The following is a 14,142-nucleotide window of genomic DNA, read 5'->3' as shown; positions in this document are numbered from 1 at the left end:
ACATGGCGGCGCCCAGCGGAGCCCACCTGCTCTTCCGCAGAGGTAAGCACCTCCGAGACAGCCCCGCGGGCGTTCGCGCCGTCGCTCACTCTCTACAGGGCGGGCTCAGGAAGCTGTGCGCGGCGCCCAGACACCCCGGCGCGCAGGAATGCACAGCCGCCCTACGACTCACCACCACACTTCTCCGGAACGCAGACGTGGAGTCACGCCCCGGTCACGTTGCCGCGTGTCACCTTTGAGGCTTACGGGATGTTACCAGAAGTGTTTGCGTTCTACCCCCTTCAGTTGTGCTTTTGGTGTAGCGACCTTCTTTCTCTGTTAGAGGTGTGGAGAAAGGAAACCGAGGATAATTTTGAAGTGCGCCCGAACGCCCACCAGCTTTCTTTCAAACTGTCATGTTGACGTAATTACCAGAATGCTGTTCCATCTTTGGGGAATGATACAAAATATGACTATTCTGTTGTAGAGACTCAAAGTTAAGGAGAGGCAGAATGATGTTTGCGTAGGTCCAAATAGGTGTTAGTGTGACTGTGAGATTTCACTAAAGATACAACTATTGTGGGTGGATGCAGTAATCTTCGTTAGAAAGAATTAAGTGGTTTTAAAGACAGCAGGAAGAGGGGACTACCATTTTTGGATGGGGCTACTTAGACGCGTGTCATGGCCAGCAACAATCGTGAGGTAAATATTTTCATCATTGTACCAAACCCATTGCCATTAAGTGAATTCCAACTCATCGTTACACTATGCAAGGTTTCCAAGACTAAATCTTTGCTGGAGCAGACAGTCTCATCTTTCTCTACAGCACAGCTGATAGTTTTGAACTGCTGACCTTGTGGTTAGCAGCAAAATGTATATTCTACAGTGCCAAGAGAGCTCCATTGTAATAGCAACTGTTTATTAAGTGCCTGTTTAAGGACTTGGTAACCTTACATATGCTAGCGATATTCCTACTTTGCAGACAAGGAAAGCAAGGGTAGAGTAGGCAGTATGGCTAAAATTCCATAACAGGTAAAAAGCAAAATGTACATTTGAAGATAATGCTGATTAAAAACAAAATTAAGGCGTATTCCTCAGAATGGCATGGCCTCTCCAAAGAAATCCACGTGCAGCGTTCAGTTTAGGACAAGTATGATGAGTGTGCATCAGAAGTAAAGGAGGTGTTTTCCGAGAGGAAGGTTGATCGGCAGATAAAGTTTAGTGTGTCAGTATTGGTGGAAATGAGTAGTAAAGAGCCACAGGGATATTTGAATTGAGAGATGATAAGGGAAAGGTGATGTCGGCATCATGTTGGACTGATTGGTGGGGAGCGTAGCAGTAGACATGAGGGTGCAGCCTTGTGAAAAAGCTGCCATCTCTGTCTTGAGATCTGGACTCAAGTTCCCACTCTAATTATTAATCAGGCTAGTTTTCTGTTTCCTCTTCTGACAAGAAATAAAGACATCATTTAGACTTTATTTTTGCAGGTAACAGGAAGATCTGGGGAGACAGTCAAGGTAAAGGTGGAAATATATGTACACCATATATACTCTTATATAAGCTGAGTTTTTCAGCAAATTTTTAATGCAGTTTTTGTGGTAAAATTAGGTACTTCGGCTGATATTCGGCTTGGCTTATACTCGAGTATATAAGGTGCATATATATAAATAACCTCTTTGTAGATTCTAGAACTATTGGCGATTTATTAAAAATCACTTCTGATTTTTGACAAATGGTGGTTGGTTCAAACAATCTCAGGGAATGTAACCACAGGAAGCCAGACCAAATTAGCGATTCCTTTAACTCATCCTACTATACCCCATAATGCTGCTACAATCCTGAGGCAGAGCTCCTGGTTAGCAAGGAAGGACAAATCAGGAGGGAAGGCTCCCGTAGCCTTCTGTTCACAGCTAGCCTTAAACCAAAGACATTTCCGAGCCCCGCCTGCCACCCTCTGCTACCCCCAAGGCTGAAAATGAAGGATGAGTAATGGAGGCGTCTCTCTCCTTTTTCTTTCCCCTTGACACCCAGCTAGATTCACAAAAATAGTTCCGTTGCAAATCTTGTAACCGGACTCATCATCAGCATCAATGTGTACCTTTCCCACTTGGAATATCGGCACAAAACTTTATTTTTAACCTCTCAAGAAGGACACTGAGGTTTTTTTCATCTCCTGCTCATTGTAGCTTTAGGCACAATATATCTTATATTTAGCAGTTTCTTACTCCATATCACTATCTGCATCCCTAACTAAAGTTGGTACATTTCTGTTGAATAGGAACCATAGCTTATATATCTGGGGCTTTTAAAAAAATCGTTTTATTGGGGAGCTCTTACAAATCTTTTATTTTCTTTGTATTTTTATTTAATTTATTTAATTTTCTTTTTAAAATCATTTTATTGGGGGCTCATACAACTCCTATCACAATCCATCCATTGTCTCAAGCACATTTATACATTTGTTGCCATCATCATTCTCAAAACATTTTCTTTCTACTTGAGCCCTTGGTATCAGCTCCTCCTTTTTTCTCCTCCCTCCCCACCCCCCCTCACAAACCCTTGATAATTTATAAATTGTTATTTCATGTGTTACACTGTCCGACATCTCCCTTCACCCACTTTTCTGTTATCCGTCCTCCAGGAAGGGGGTTATATGTAGAACCTTGTAATCCGTTCCCCCTTCCTACCCCACCTTCCCCTTCCCCTCCTGGTGTCGCTACTCTCACTATTGGTGCTGAGGAGTTCATCTGTCCTGGATTCTCTGTGTTTCCAGTTCCTATCTGTACCAGTGTACATCCTCTGGTCTAGCTGGATTTGTAAGGAAGAATTGGGATCATGATAGTGGGAGGGGGGCAGGAAGCATTAAACAACTAGAGGAAAGTTGTATGTTTCATCGTTGGTACACTGCACCCTGACTGGCTCATCTCCTCCCCGCAACCCTTCTGTAAGGGAATGTCCAGTTACCTACAGGTAGGCTTTGGGTCCCCACTCCAAACTCCCCCTCATTCACAATGATATGAATTTTTGTTCTTTGATGCCTTATACCTGAACCCTTCAACACCTCGTGATCACACAGGTTGGTGTGCTTCTTCCATGTGGGCTTTGTTGCTTCTGAGCTAGATGGCTGCTTGTTTATCTTCAAGCCTGTAAGACCCCAGACGCTATATCTCTTGATAGCCGGGCTCCATCAGCTTTCTTCACCACATTTGCTTATGCATTTTATAAGCAGACCTACACTTATGAACATGGTTCAAATTTAATGGTTTAACGTTAAACTCATTAATGACATACTGATTTGAGAAGCTCTTAAGACTTGTTCTTTTCCATCATAGACTTAAGGATAGGTAGAAACTCTAAGTAATGATGGTGGGACAGGGGAAGAGATAGGTCAGTCAGTGTCTTGGAACCAAGAGGGAAGGTAACAAGGGTCTTAGGGCTAAAGTATTCCCAAGCATTATCACTGACAGTAAACCCTAGACTTGGTGCAGAATCTCTACCCAGGGGCCTAGGAACTCTCTCTTTACTTAATCTCACACTGGTAGTGCCATACTGGAATCTCTGTTTGAACTCCTGAAGCCACTACCCAAGATCCTTTGCTCAGAGAAGGTCTGGGGAAGGCAAGTAAGGAAGCATATTATTTCCTTCATACTTTTGTCCCTTTTATCCTCTGAGTTGATCTCTCCTGGCTTAACTCCAGCCTCTCTGATTTCCCTAGATTTTCATTAAGTTAATTTTCCAGGCTTCTAGACATTAGTACCCACTATCATTGAATCAATTCCAACTCGTAGGGACCCTTATATAGGGTTTCTGAGGCTGTAAACCTTTACTGTATCAAACTATGTATACTTATCTCAAAAGTGTGTGTTTACAATTCTATCTCTACTACTAGAATCTGAGCTTTGTACAGGCAAGGATCTTATCTTCCTTATCTCTTTTCCCAGAACCTGGAGCATAGAGCCTGCACTTAGTAGGTACTCAGTTTCATAACAGAGTGAGTAGAAGGCTTTCAAAATGAAGCCTTCTATGGTAACATTGTGCACAAAAGTTGGTGAATGATTTAAAGAGTAAATTGTAGTGAGCTTATCTTCCTTTTTCATATCCCACCTCCTTCCAAAAATAACTTGACAGTTTTACTTCCTATATGCCCTGGTGGTGTAGTAGCTAGGCATTGGGCTAATAACCCAAAGGTCAGCAGTTTGAAACCACCAGCTGTTCCTGGGAGAAAGACAGGGCTTTCTACTCCCATAGTTATAGTCTTGGAAACCCACAGGGGCAGTTCTACCTGGTCCTACAGGGTGACTTTGAGTTGACATTGATTTGATAGCAGTGAGTTTATACCTGATGGCAATGGTGAAAATTTCACTCCAGATCATTTGAATGGTGAGTTATACTGATTGGAGATAATCGGGGGGTGAGGGGGTGGGGGCGGTTGGGATTGGGCAAGGGAAGACATGTGAAAGTGAAATTCTAGAAATTTAGTTAGTGTAGCCATGAGAGAGATGAGAGGAGTTGATGGAAGTAAACTGGACCTGTGTGTCTGCCCAACATCCAAGCAGAAAGGCATCGTTGGTGGGAGTGTGACATAACGTAGTTTGGCTTTCCCAGAGGGCTGTCTGGCAATCTGTATCAAGTTGTCAAATATGTACAGCTTCATCAAACTACTCTGTTTCTAGGAATGAATCCCCAGAAAATAATAGGATGAGTGTGCAAAGTATGCAAGAATGTAACTGTCTAAAGATAATGAATGGGAAAGCTCTGAAATGCACGTCTGTAAGGGAATGGCTCAGAATTCCATGCAATAGAATAATTTGTAGCCATTAAAAAAAGATGCTTTCAAGTTGTTGACATGCAGTAGGAGAAAAACAGCAGGGTGTGGAACAGGATAATATGATCCCATTCATATAAAATTCCACAACTGTGTCTCCTTCTATGCACGGAGGCCTGAAGAGGTGTCTGGTACGTGCCTCCAGTTGTTCATTGTTCTTAATTCTGGATGGTGGTGTCGTAGTGCTTTTTACTTTACACTTGATATGTTTGAATTTTGTACACTTAGCAGATACTATCTTTATTATCCAAATCAGTGATAGAATAAAAAAAGTTTAGGGGAAAATGTTTACTATGTATATTCTGTGCAACTTAGCAAGCTATCTATGTAATTTGTAACATAGGAAAGAAACATCTTAAGATTTCCGTGATCCAAGAATGGTATGTGGTAATTACTTGTATACAGTCAGCAAGGAGCCGGACTGACACCGTGGCTGCAACGGTGGACTCAAACAGCAACAGCTGAGTCCGATGCAGCAGGAGTCTTGTTCTGTTGTGCAGAGGGTCCTTATGAGTGGGAGTCCACTTGAAGACACCTCACAACAACATTATTTAAGATGTATATCATGCTATTACTGTCTTATTCATCAATGTTTGTCATTTTGTTTTAACAAATGTAAAGACATGTGTAAGGGCTTTTATTTACTTGTGACCTTAGTTTTGCTGAAGGTCTTAGTTTCCTCCACTGAAAATTCTCTTGTAAAACTGGTTATTTAAAAAATGTATATTTATATCTAACCTCCAGCTAGAAGAGAGGTTGTTCTATATTATGAATTTATACTTTTGTCAACTTACTTGAGATTCTACCCAGTCTCACATGACTTCTGTAGGAAAATGTATCCTTCATTTCGCCAAGTGAACTTAGAATTTAACTTTAGGATTCAGTACATTGGTGATTTGGAAAACACTAACATTAATAAGGCGTTTTCTGTGACTTAGTTAAATTCTGTTTATGTTGATAACCAGAGGAGGTTAATGGATTTTGCTGTGTCATGTATTTTCAGAATACATTCAAAGTCTGTTGTTTTATGACTTGTTGCTACATAGATTAAAACAGACTTAGAATAAAATCATGGCCCTCAGGGGTCTGAAGTGGTATGCGTCCCTAAAGCTATATCTATTCTAATGCTCTCCCTCAGCTTGAAGCGGACGCCGATAGCCTCAGTTTCCCATTGAAATGATAGAAGCTTAATGCATAGTACAGGTATAGGCATCTACACTCTCTTAAATAGCTATGCAGCTATTTAAAGAAAGATGACATTGACCTTTATCTGTTGACATGGAATAATGTTTGCAAAATACATTGTTGTAAAAAGTAATTTATAGAATAATGTAACCCCATTTTGTAAAATCAAATATCCAATGTGTGTGTCTGTGTGGGAGTGAATGTGCGTCGCTCCCAGCAGAGATGGGTAAAACGGCATTAACCCAAATGTTCAGTCTTTTATGGACTGCTCTCCTGTGGAATCAGTGGAAGTTCCGTACGTACAGCACACCTCAGGAATTTGCCAAAGATCAGAGAGGAATGATATGTATGCAGAGCTTCATTTGAACATCATATCATACAGTTAAAATTGCTTGTTCTTGTGGAAATTGGACTTTTTCTTTTCTCTAAATGTTTATTATGGGGAATGTCAAGCACACAGGAAGTTGAGGGAACAGTACCGTAAGCTCCTGTAGCTGTCCCTGGTCACAGTGGTCATCACTTTATAGGCACGCTCGTTTCAGCTGTACTTCTCCTGCCGTGCACCCTCTCCTCGACGGGATTGTTTTGAAGCATAAGATTGATATCATATCATTCTATCTATAAGTTTTTCATTATGAATCTTTAAAAGACTGGGAGCCTTTTTCCCCCCTTATGTACTATAGTTACCAGTTCTAGAACTTTTGTGCTTTAAAAAAAAATTATTAATCATTTTACTGGGGGCGCTTACAGATCTTGTAATAATCCATAAATCAGTTGTAATAGAAAGCAGCATCTTTCTCCCAAGCAGCCACTGGTGGTTTTGAACTGCCGACCTTAGGGTTAGCAGCCCAACTTGTATTCACTATGCCACCAGGGTGCCTTCTTCTTTTTTTAATAGTTATAGTTTTCATTTCTCTAGAGATTCTCACCTGTGTACTCATTATGTCCATCTTTTTCTTTAACTACTTGTTAACTACATGTTCTTTAACTACATGTTCCACAAGAACATGCATGTAAAATACATGAATAAATATATGGTAAAAAATAAATATATGTAATGAAACATTTGTCTATTCAGTATGAACATGCATATTTCTAATAGTTTCAGTAAAGTCCTTGTCTTCTTAGTTAATCATTTGAGTCATCTCAGGGTTGGTTTCTGTTTTATTGACTAGTTTTTTTCCCTCTTCAATGTGGGTCAAAACTTGCTTGCTTCATTTGTGTGTTAGACTGGGTTCTCTAGAGGAGCAAAACCAGGGACGCTTTTAGGTGTGCGTACGTAGAAAGAAACTTATATCATGAAATGGCTCAGACAGTGGTAAAAGTAGGAACATTCAGTTGTGTCAAGTCCATGGATCAGATGTGAAGTCAGGGGCTTCTTTTGACTCATCAACTTGAGAGGACTGATGAACCAGGAAGCAGGAAGATGATACTGGAAGGCCAGAGGCTGGCAGATACAAAGTTGAATGAATCCAAGGGTGGCAACCAATATGGGATTGGCTAGCAATATAGCAGGAGGTTGATGAATGAGATGCAGGGTCCGATCCGGCAGAAGTAATAAGCTTTCCCATTAAACCCAAACCAAACTCACTGCCATGGAGCTCATATGGACTCTGCTTAAGAAGGGCAGGCCACGCCCTGGGGAGTCTTTCTTCCAGTCACATTAAGGTGGTGATTTGATCAAGGGGGCAGTACTCCACCACAACTTCTAGCTGCTTGGAGTTGATTATGTTGTGTTAGATCCCATCAAGGGGGGCTACTGCCAGACTACAGAACTCTGGCCCAGCCAAGGTGACACAAGTCTATCACAACATGCCGTGCAATAGTGACTTTGTATGCAGGATATAAAGAGAAGACATTGTGGAAAGATTTTTTTTTTTTCTTTAAAGTGTGTTGGTTTATTCTGGCAGGTAATTAAATTGCTGGCATACTTTTTTGATTCAGCCAGTCTTGGTTTTACTTTTTAAAAAAATCATTTTATTGGGGGCTCATACAACTCTTATCACAAACCATACATGCATCCATTGTGTCAAGCACATTTGTACATTTGTTGCCATCATCATTCTCAAAACATTTTCTTTCTACTTGAGCCCTTGATATCAGCTCCTCATTTTTTCCCATCCCTCCCTCCTCCCTCCTCCCTCATGAACCCTTGATAATTTATAAATTATTATTATTTTCACATTTTACATTGTCCGATGTCTCCCTTCACCCACTTTTCTGTTGTCCGTCCCCCAGGGAGGAGATTATATATAGATCATTGTGATTGGTTCCCCTTTTCTCCCCCATCTTCCCCTTCCCCTCCTGGGGTTTTACTCTTAATTAGGGTATATCTCTTTTGTTTTGTCCTTAGTCCTGGAATATGAAGCTTACTCTTGTGTGGAAATTGTCGAGCATTTTCTGTAAAAGAATCTAGAGATGGCCTCCCCACTCTCTCTGGGTTGGAATTCCCACCACTGTAACCTCTGGAATCTCTAGGCACCTCTCAGCCTGTGGCAACTCCTCTTCTGTAGAACTTGTAGAGGATCACCCCAGCACACAGATGCTTCGGTACCCTGCCCCACAGATCCAGATCCTTCAGCAGCCAGAAAGGAGCCCTGTGGGCTGTCAGGGAAGTGTTGGACTGCTCGCCACAAGGTCAGTGGTTCAGATGTACAAGCTGCCTCAGGGAAGAATGATGAGGGTTTCTCTTCCTGATACAGGGTTGCTATGAGTTCGAATCAACTGATGGTCGTAGGTTTGTTGTGGTTTCTGTCTTGTTAGACAGTCAACAAGGGTCTGTACTCCATACAGTGAATTGCTTTAATGTGGCCCTTCTAGCTGGTTCTTGTGACTTCCACAAAGTGAGTGAGTGGGACTGTGCAAATAAAGTGGCCCACCCAGAAGCTTGGAATGTTTTGCTAATGCAAATAAGATGCATAGAGTCCTTGTGGGGGGTGGGACAATGCAAATAAAGTACATGAACTTGGCCCTGCTTGATACTCACCCTCCCTAAGAAATCATTGAAGATATGGGTGCTGTACAAAGTATGGTGAAAGTAGATGATGCCTGACTATCCAAAAGAATAGCATCTTGTTTGAAGGCTAGTCTTCCAACAAGCAGGCATGTCAGTGAGGCATCAACTAAGTTCACATGGAAGGAAGCACACTAGCCTGTGATTCACGGATTGTAAATAATATAATCCAAAACCAATGGAGGGAATGGGATCGGAGCTTAAATCATGAATGCCTGATTTGCAGAGGGGTATGGATGACAGTGGAAGCCCAAAATTCATTGGCAGGGTCCACACGTACAGTAAGCCTCTGGTAAATCCCCTCTGACCATAGTCCAGAGAGGTGAATAGCCTCAGTTATTCAGACAGCATTGTAAAGATGATTATAATTATATAATATATTTAATGTTTAATAATTATATGATATATATAATTAGGTTAAAATATATCTTTTTATCCTCCTTTTGACCTTTTTTTGTTTCTAATATGTATTACAGTATATGAACTCGAAGGTGGGTATATCTAAAGGGACAGTAACTGGATTAATAGTTTATTTGGGGTTGTGGCAGGGAAGGTTTGGGAGAAATGAGGAGCTAATTACAAGGAGAACAAGATAGAAGAAAATATTCTAAAATTGAGTGTGGTAATGATTGTACAACTCTTCTTTATATAATTGAACTGTGATTTGTATATGTGGATTATGTCCCACTAAAACTGTTTTAAAAAAAGGTATATGGAACCCTTATAGAAGATTGGTCAGTTTTCTAGACTTATGGAAGCAAATATGAGAGGTTGGAGGGTCCCCTCATTACCATCAAGAAGAGTTGGGAGCAGAGCACATAATTTGGAGCACATCAGCTGTACTGATGACCCCAAAACCCAGGAAACAGGCTGGAGACAGTGCTAGATGGTAGTGCCTTGTCCCCCAGGATCTCTGGCTCAGGAGTGAGAAACCTTCAGGCTGGGGTGCCTCTAGGCAATTATCAGAAGAGCTAAAGAGCTTTGTAAGCAGGACTGAGGGCTGAGGGAGGCTGGGGTGGCAGAGGGAGGTGCTTGCAGGAATGGCTAAGAAGTTGTCCTGATCAAAGAACTGTATCCTGAGTCAATCTTTTTTCCCTGCTGATCCTGATCCCAATCGAAGTGTAGCATGTTACTTCCCCAGTAAGCCCCATAGTAATGAGTATGGTCAATAAGATCTGTGAGGCCATTGCAACAAATGATTAACTCCAGCAGAGAAGCCAAGAACTCTGTGAGAGGGCAGCTAGCATCAGTGTTGGTAAAAAGGTTGGAGAGTGGAGGTATGTGTGAGCCTCATGTTCCGGAGATCAGCCTTGATTCTGATTCGGCTCCCTGCAGTAAACAGCAAGGGAGGCCATGCTTGACCGCCTCTGGCTTCCCTCTGCCACACGGCAGGGGTCAGATGTGCCTCTCCTCTCCATCCTTCTGCATCTATTCTGACATCACTGTTCTTCCCACGCCGCTCTACATCTCGTGACGTTCTATACTTCGTAGCAATGGCCATACAGAACTCACAGACAGTACTCATGGGTGAGAGTGTTTACTAGGGAAGTCAACAGCTTACTGCGCACAAGTCATTATCAGCAAACAGAAAGGGTACAGTCCGAGAGCTCTATCTGACCACCTCTGAGCCCTGTGCCAACGTCTCTGAAGCAGCTGGTCTCTGCAGCCTCTGCCACTCGAGAGAGAGATCTTAAATGTGCGCTTCCTAGGTCCTCGGGTTTTTCTCTCTACCACTGTTTCTAAAATGGCTCATCCTTGTAGCCTAGGGGTGGTAACGAAAACTGACCAATCCCCTCCCAGTGTTGCACACGCCCTGTTTGCTAGTCCCATCCAATCATTTGGTAAGAGTGACCGAGACTTATGTCCAAAAGCACTGAACTTACCTTGGAGTTGAGGCCTACGCAGAGCCACCCTATAGGACAGGTAGTACTGCCCCTGTGAGTTTCCAAGACCGCAGCTGTTCACGGGAGTGGAAAGCCCTTTCTCCTCAGGAGCGGCTGATGGTTTTGAAATCCTGACCTTTCAGATCTCAGCCCAGTGTGTAACCACTACACCACCAGGGCTCCGAGACTTAGGTAGAAGAGTCATATTAAGAAATTTCACTCCACCATATTCCCCTGACGTTAGGCAAAGAAATCTGATGTGTCACTATTTTCCCAGTGCTGTGGGTGGGAAGAATCCCCAGGCAGAAATCTGAGGACATTATGGGGCTTATTCGGTACAAAGGGGCTTTAAAAGATCATGGGAAATTTCCATTATCATTTCATTCAATTTTCTTTTCTTTCTTTTAAAAAAAATAATTTTATTCGGGGCTCATACAACTCTTACCACAATCCATCCATCCATCCATTGTGTCAAGCACATTGTACGTTTGTTGCCGTCATCATTCTCAAAACATTTTCTTTCTATTTGAGCCCTTGATATCAGCTCATTTCCCCCCCTCGCTCCCCCAATTCAATTTTCTTATGAGCTTTTTGAAGTCCCATCATATTTGTTTTCTTTCAAGGATCCCCATCATGGTTTGTCCAATGTCCAATGCCAAAAATAGTTCTTTCACAGTATTTTATTTAATATTATAGTTGTTTAAGACAGGAGAGAATTCCAATACCGGTTACATCAACATGGCTAAAAGAAGAATTACATTCTTTCAAACATAGATGTTTACTTTAATTCTTTCCCTTGAAATTTATTTGTTGAGTACAGCCGAGCTTAGGGTTTATTTTGTAGTCGGGAAAGACTGCTGATGGCTTCTGACATTGGAGACAGTATCTCCATGTTAATCAACTTCTGGTGGGGTTTTGGGTGTATTGGGAAAGGGAAGTCATTACAATCAGTTAAGAGATATTGTTAGAAATCAGGTGACCCTCCTCCCCCAATACAAGGATTAAAAAAATAAAGAAATCGGGCGAGAAGGGCTTGGAATAGGTTAGTGACTACAGGACGGAGAGAGTGAGCGCTGTTAGAGAGATGATACAGAGGAGAAATCAAGACGTGGCTTGTGGGAAAGAGGAGTCAAAGAGGAGGACCTATCGAAGCTGAGGAGAAGGAGCTGGCCAAAGAGGGGAGCCTTGTCAGGAAAAAAATCTCTGGAAGAAGTCGCAGGATGACGCAGTGAAGGTGAGTGGGTTCAGCCACTAGGTGGTCATAGTGCCTTGGATCAAAATGTTAGCGATAGAAGGAAGATTGAAAGCTGGTCATTAATAGTGGCCATAGAGAAATGTGAAGGTTTTTTGTTCTCTTTTATTTTAACTTTATTAAAATGTGATTTGCATGCCATTTAATTCACCTTTTAAACTGTACAGCTCAATGGTTTTTAGTGTATTCACAGTTGGGCAGAGATCACATAGTCTGTTTTGTGAGCATTTCCTTCTCTTCTACCTACTAGCAGTCCATCTCCCATCCCCATGTCCCTTCCGGCACAGGCAACTGCTTTCTGTCTCTATGGGTTTGCCTTTTCTGGCCGATGTCATAAGACAATATGTTTTTTGTAGCTTTTCCAGGGTGTATACACGTAGATTATCCAGACCTAAATTCTTTATATTGCCAAGTAATCTGTTATTTTATATCTCTCACCTTTTATCAGTTCATGGACATTTAAGTTTTTCTATTTTTTTACTATTAGAAATAATGCTGTTCTTTTTGAGTATTATGAATAATGCTGTTACGAACATCTGTGTACAAGATTGTGTGGGGACTTCTCCATCACCACCTTTTTGTCCTGTTTTTGAGATAGTGGAAGTCCTGTATACATTTAAAACTAGCGGGAAGGAAAAAAATTGATGAGGAAGAAGGTCTCTGGAAATTCTAGAAATCAGAGGCTTCCTGAGAGAGACGGAAGGACACAGAAGGAGAAAGGGGAGATTTCTCTTGGAAGCAAGGAGGGGGCCTCTTACCTCTGAGATGGGAGTGAAAGAAGAGTGGGAATTAAATTCCCTAGGGATGGAAATACCATTATATTTTGTGAGTCTAAAAGTAGGTCAAGGTCAGGTGTGCTACAGTGACTAAGAATGTGAGTTCTCCACGTCTTACTGCTTAGGTTAGAATCCTGCCCCTAAGGAGCTGTGGAACTTTCTTTCCTAAGCTATTGTGAGGATTAAAAGAAATCATTCATGTCTAGTAATAATGTATTAGTTACTGTCACTGTGTAACAAATTAACCTCAAACAATAAATACTATGACACTTTTTCTGAGATTCGAAATGCAGGAGAAGCTTTAAAAGCAAGCAAGCAAGCAATGCAGGAGCAGCTTAGCTGGGTGCCTCTGGCTCAGGGTCTCTCAGGAGGTTGTAGTTGAGCTGTTGACTGGCGCTGCTGTCTCCCAAGACCAGCCCAGGGCTTGTTACCCATATCCCTCACATGACAGCTGAGGGACATCCATGTCTCACAGGCTGGAGGCCTCCGGTTCTGTTCGTATTGGGCCGTTCCGTAAGTCTGCCCACGATGTGGCAGTCTGTTTCCTCCAGGGCCCGGTGATCCATGGGAGAAGCAGGGTTGTCTCCAAAGGGATATATATCACTTTTTCCATGTCCAAGAAATTGGGGACATTGTGCTTGGTAAAGTGGTGGGGCAGGAAAAAAAAAGAGGAAGGCCCTCAACAAGATGGATTGACATCACTGTGGCTGCAACAATGGGCTCAGGCTAGGGACAATTGTACGGATGGTGCAGGGCTGGGCAGTGTTTCATTCTGTTGTGCATAGGGTCACCATGGGTCAGAACCCACTCTACAGCACCTAACAATCCCAAGAAATCGGGGACCATTTCGGAGACTCGCTGCCACAATAATCCTTAATAATATATGACACATAGCTTATAGCTAATGTCACGTACTTTGGGCATGCTGTCAGGAGGGACCAGTCCCGGAGTAGGACATCATTCTTGGTAGAGGGAAGAGGAGATGGACTGGCACAGTGGCTGCAGCAATGGGCTGAAACGGGAAGCATGTGAGAATGGCACAGCCGGGGCAAATGTAGCCTCTCGATGAGTTAGAACCATAGGATTAACATCCCATAAAAATGTGTGAAGAAGATAGGAAGACTCACCCACCAATCTACCATGTACCTAAAGCAGGCATTTCTTTTCTTTTTTTTTTTTTAACATTTTATTAGGGGCTCATACAACTGTTATCCCAATCCATACACACA

The sequence above is a fragment of the Echinops telfairi genome, unplaced genomic scaffold (assembly GCF_000313985.2).
Source record: "Echinops telfairi isolate 266 unplaced genomic scaffold, ASM31398v2 ScPeMD7_4;HRSCAF=17, whole genome shotgun sequence".
Classification (NCBI taxonomy): domain Eukaryota; kingdom Metazoa; phylum Chordata; class Mammalia; order Afrosoricida; family Tenrecidae; genus Echinops; species Echinops telfairi.
The sequence above is the reverse complement of the archived record's forward strand: the minus strand, read 5'-3'. Positions refer to the sequence as shown.